The sequence below is a fragment of the Giraffa tippelskirchi genome, chromosome 8 (genome assembly GCF_054371585.1).
Source record: "Giraffa tippelskirchi isolate mGirTip1 chromosome 8, T2T-mGirTip1v1.2.pri, whole genome shotgun sequence".
In the NCBI taxonomy this organism is placed as follows: domain Eukaryota; kingdom Metazoa; phylum Chordata; class Mammalia; order Artiodactyla; family Giraffidae; genus Giraffa; species Giraffa tippelskirchi.
The window spans coordinates 160,949,885-160,955,532 of NC_137282.1; the positions used below are offsets into that span (position 1 = coordinate 160,949,885).

General features: G+C 49.6%; 1 long non-coding RNA gene across 1 annotated transcript; it reads left to right on the forward strand.

Moving 5' to 3' along the window:
• Positions 1-221: 221 nt before the first annotated feature.
• Positions 222-3,925, forward strand: LOC145516322 (uncharacterized). Its single transcript, XR_014061299.1, has 4 exons — positions 222-560; positions 748-1,054; positions 2,024-2,652; positions 2,802-3,925. It is a non-coding gene; the product is annotated as an uncharacterized LOC145516322 (long non-coding RNA).
• Positions 3,926-5,648: the final 1,723 nt, after the last annotated feature.

Below are 5,648 nucleotides of genomic sequence, written 5' to 3' on the forward strand. Positions count from 1 at the left end.
TTTACTGATTACTTCCCTTTAAAAAAAAAAAAAACAATTTCTGTAGAAAGCTGAGTGAGAAAAGTATTTTGTAAATCAGATATGTGAACCTCAGCTTCCAACAAGGTCCTATTTAAACATTCCAGCAGGTTCCAGCAACACTAAGTGAACAGGGAAGTGAGTTCTAATTGGGTCGGTTGGGGCCTGGCAGCTGCATAACAGTAAGAGTTTCCCAAGAGGAAGACACTTCCAGGAATAGAGCCCAGGGCCCCTCGGCCCGGCTGCCCCCTCCCTCGGCCGTCAGCTCTCCTTCCAGGCCCTGGATCTTGGGGGTCTGGGCCCGGGGTGTGGAGAGGGGGAGCGACAGTGATCTATGTAGGGGGAGTCAGGGGTCCTGGGTTGGGCTCCTCCTCTGACACTTTCCAGAAACGTGATACTGAACAATTATCTTGACCGCACATGGTCTTGCTTTCTCCACTTGCGGAAACAGCATAATTTATAGAGATCTTAAATTGCGTGTTGTCATTTTTTTTGGGTCTTCCTTCCCAGGTCAAGTGTTTGAGCTCCTTATCACTCTGGAGGTTTGTGGTGCCGGATGGAAAGCAGAGTTTGCCTGAATGGAAACCCACTGTTCTGAATTTTGTTTTGGGTGCTTGAAGTCACTTAGGATAAAAGATAATGCTTGCTGGTAGAGGAAGGGGGTGTGTGTGCAGAGGAGGTCGGGGTGGGGGGTGGCTAAGGACGGTGCTTTTTGTTTTGTTTTTTCAGTGAGAGGGAAAGCTGCGGAGCAGACGGAGAGCTTTACTGGGGCCGGAGAAGAGCCGGGGGCAGGGCTGCCAGAAGGAGTCCCGAGAACCGCGGTCCTGCTGCCTTCACACTGCCAGCTCACAGGAAGGGGTCACACCTTGGACTGTCATCCCTACACGCCGCACGCAGACCCCTGCAAGGCACCAAGCGGCCCAAGGCAACGGCCCATAGAGATAACCATGTGGACAGAAAATCAGAGGGGCCAGCCTGAGTGTTCTCCGCGCACGACTCTGGGGCCTTTACGTTTTGAACAACTGAAGCAATTGGGGTGAGAAGTGAGAGAGGGAAAAAAAAAGGCATCTTTTTTTGTTTGAATTGAGTCTTTTTTTTTTCTTTGCTATATTTTTAAAATTTTTATTTGAATTTAATTTTTAATTTGACTTGTAATATTGTGTTAGTTTTCCACTTACAGAATAGGGACTCAGTATTTTTGCAGATCCCATCCCATTATAGATTATTATAAAAATATGGGATATAATTCCCTGTGGTCTGCAGTAAAGATCGTTGTTGCGTCTGTGTTTTATGTACTGTCTTTTGTATCTGCTAATCCCATGCTCATAATTTGTCCCTCCCCTTTGGTATCCACAAGTTTGTTATATATGTCTGCGAGTCTGCTTCTGTTTTGTACATACATTCATTTGCATTATTGTTTAAGTTCCACATATAAATGATATCATAGTATTTGTCTTTCTCTGTCTGACATAACAGTAAGTGTAGTATTCCCTAGGTACACCCACATTGCTGTAAATGGCAGTTGTTAGGGTTGAGAAATATTCCATTGTGTATATATATATATACACACACCATATCTTCTTAATCTAATCATCTGTTGATGGATACTAGGGTTGTTTCCATGTCTTCGCTATTGTAAATAGTGCTACTATGAACACTGAGATGCATGTATCTTTTTGAGTTAGTATTTTTGTTTATTTCCAGATACACACCCAGAAGTGGAATTGCTAGATCATATGACAATTATATTTTTTAGGGTTTTTTAAATTGGAGTATATTAATCATTTCTTTACAATGTTGTGTTAAGGATTGCATTACTTTGATTTAATAGAAATGACCTGAGTTTCCAGAGCAAAATTCCTATTGGCCACATATAAATAAAATGGAGACAGCCTAGCGTCCAGCTACCATGACTGTTGCGGGAATGGAGGGAGGTGATGGAGGTGGGACATGCCTCACGACACGCTCCACCAGCTCCTCTAACCCCTGGCTCTCCTGGCTGCAGGGGACGGTGCACCCCCAGGTTCTCTTACAGGTCGGTAGGAGTGGAAAGTTTCCCGGGCTCCTGCGTGGGGTGTCCAGGGCCTGTCGCTTCCATCAGACCAGAGGAGGGTGTTGACAGCTGGGGCCGCTTCCTTTGCGGGATGTTGCTGGGCGTCGCTTCCATCAGACCAGAGGAGGGTGTTGACAGCTGGGGCTGCTTCCTTTGCGGGATGTTGCTGGGCGTCGCTTCCATCAGACCAGAGGAGGGTGTTGACAGCGGGGGCTGCTTCCTTTGCGGGATGTTGCTGGGCGTCGCCTCTAAATGGTGGCACTGCAGACTCTGCTGAGTTTCTCACTGAGAAGAAACCTGGGCGCGAGGATCGGAGATTTTCGGACGATTCTGTGTCCGCTCTGTCACACCTCAGCTGTCAGATCCATCGCAAGGGCAGAGAGTCCTGATGAACGCTTGCTTTGCTGGTGCGGCAGTGACTCACTCCCAGGGAATCTGGACCTGCTCAGGGAGGACCTTAGCGGGCAGCGTCTGGACCTGTGCTGAGCAGTGGAAATCTAATGCCCCACCAGCTGAGCCACATATGTTATTTCAACGTGTTAAGAGGCCACGTTATTCAAAGCAAAAGAAAAAAAAGAGAGGTAAAATCAATTCTTACATTTTATTTTATATAACTCAATGGATTAAGAATCCTATTACTGTAACCAGTAGAAATGTAACATAATAATGTAAAAATATTCCTGAATTGGTTTACATTTTTTTGTTTTCCATGTAAACATTTGAAATCCAGGATACAGTTCATGCCCACAGCACGTGCCGGTTTGGACAAACCACGTTTCACTTGCTCAGGGGCCCTGGATGGTTTCTGGATTAGACGGCGCTGGTTCGGACCGGTGGTTCTCCTGGGGAAATTCCCCTCCCACCTGGGGGGCATTTATCAATGTTTGGGGATCTTTGGGGTTGTCACAACTGGAAGGGATGCTGCTGGCTGCTGCTGGGTGGAGACAGGGATGGTGCTAAACGTCCCCCACACAGTGCCCAGGTATCCCCCCGAGCCCCATCCCCAGCAAAGGACCATCTCTCCCAAGATGTCAGTAACGCCGAGGTTGAGAAACCCCAGTCTGGACCAATTTCTTCCCCTTGCTTTTCCCCCAGAGCAGTGAGAATGGGGCAGCAGGTGGCAGGACAGGTGATTACTCACAGGTCTCTTGAGTTTAGCCCCAGGGCATTTCCCTACATCCCCTGGCCCATAGCCTCCTTGCAGGGGGCGGTGAGGGTGGGGGTATGGTGGCGAGTCCCCTACCCTTTGACCAGCCCAGGAGGTGAGTGTGAGTGATGGGACACAAGCCATGGGCAAGAAACCAAATCCTCCACAAAATTCCACAGCACAAAAGAAGCTTTTGTGCTTCATGAAAATTTAGGGAAAATTCATACACTTGTCAGAACCTGAGGACCAGCCCGAGGGACAAAGGAAATGCTGAGGCCAGCAAGGGGCCTGTCGCTGACGCGGGGCCAACTCTGGACACGGGCTGCAGTGCCTGGGCTGTTGGGAGAGCATCTTCCAATGAGAGCGGGCTTCTTACTCAACTACTAGGACCAGGAACCTTTCCTGAGCACCAATTTGAATGTTTATTCTCATCAGTCAGTGAAACGTACTTTTCAGTGCCTAGAAGCCACAGCTTAGAATTCCAATGACCAAGTGTTTGTCCCCTCCCTCGGTCTCTGTAGGGCTCCTCCCTCCCCTCTCTACCCCTCCCGCCTAGGTTTGCAGACAGGGAATTTTCAGAAACATTTGTATAAGTTGGTAGGAGAAAGAGGGAGTGAAGGAGTGAATAAATTGCATGGAACCACTTCAGATTGGAACCAGACTCCCTCCCTGTTTGTTTCAATGTTAAGTAAATTGATTGCTTCCTATTCTCTCTGGACCCTTGGCCTTCTTTTCTGGTGCTGCGGCTCTGGCCTCCCTGCCTTCGTCCAGCTCCATCTGAATTCCTGAGTTTGTCTGGATGGCCTGATCCACATCGGAAAGGGAAACTGTGAGAGCTCCCTGGACGCCCTCCTCCAGCCTGGGGCCAGTGTTCTGAGTGCCCCATCGTGCCTGACTCTCTGCAACCCCATGGACGGTAGCCCGCCAGGCTCCTCTGTCCGTGGGACTCTCCAGGCAAGAATACTGGAGTAGGTTGCCATTTCTGCCTCCAAAAGATCTTCCCAACCCAGGAATTGAACCTGCATCTCCTATGTCTCCTGCATTGCAGGCAGAGCCAGGGGCTCCTATAAAAAATACCCTTCCCTGGGTCCCACACTCCTGGAGATGGTCAGACCTCGCTTCCTACATCAGTGACTTCCGGGTGCTTCTCGTACCCATCCAGCCTCCAAGAGAAGGCTTCCTTTCTGCGTGGTCCTGCGACCAGGAGCCCTGCTGCCCAAGAAAGGCACACATTCTACCTGCTGTGTACTTGCTGGCTGCCAGATCCTAGGCAGTCTTTTGTCTACTAGGTTGGTGCTTTAAGACTATCGCTTGCTTTTGCCACCTTTGTGCGTTTTGAAGTGCATCCGTTCAATGGGGGATGAGAAAGCCAGTCTCAAACTGGCTCTGGCCATTGTGTCATCAGCGTGTGTTAACAACAGAGTTAGATGCTCAGAAGTGTTTAAAACTGAGTTTGGAGAAACCGTGCGGCCCTCACACATGGATTCTTCCCCAACCCTGTTTACTGAGGAGCTGACTGCTGGTGCTCCGGCCCCAAAGATGCAGAGACGTCAAGGCTGAGGGATCCTTGGGAATTCCCAGGGCTCTGACCCTGCTGCATCCTGACCTTGCTCCTCCGTGGTGCTTGTTTTTCTCAGGCATCAGCAGGAAGTCAAGAGTCTCTAAGTCCACTGGGTGTGCTGGACGCCAGGCCAGCACACGTTCCATCCTGGGACATGGAAAATATGATGAGTTCAGCTGAGAACACAGGGCCTGTCCCAGAAAGGAGGAAGAGCACGCTACTTGGAGATGGATCAACCTCCTTAGTGACCGCCAGCCTTGGGGACAAACTCCTGGTCACACAGAGTGCTGGCCGAAGGGCTCAGCCAGTGCATCAGTTCTTGGTTCTGTGCAGCTGCCCACTCTGCTCATGGGATAGCTGTGCCCGTGGAGATGATGTTGTTCCAACAGGCGGACTGCTCTGTCCACTGAGAAGGTGCAGACACCAAGAGCTGCTCTTCTCAGGGAATTCAAGGTGGTCTTTGAAAATGATTTTCCTTTCTTCTTCCTCATCTCCTCATTGTTTTATTTACTTCAAACAACATCGTCTATCCGTCCTAAGTCATTTCAATCATGTCTGACTCTTTGTGATCCAGGGACTGTAGCCAGCCAGGATCCTCTGTCCATGGAATTCTTGGAGTTGGTTGCCATTTCCTTCTCCAGGGGATCTTCCAGATGCAGGGATCGAACCCACGTCTCTTAAGTCTCCTGCACTGGCAGGGGTGGGGTTCTTTACCACGAACGCCACCTGGGAAGCCCTTAAACAGCATACACGATGTCTTTCTTAAAGAAGATGAAGCCCAGATCCAGGGCTCCGTTTCCTAGGATCTCTCCCAGGAGCTCTGCTTTCCGTTGACAGCCACACGAGCCCTGCGTGTGAGGGGCACCCAG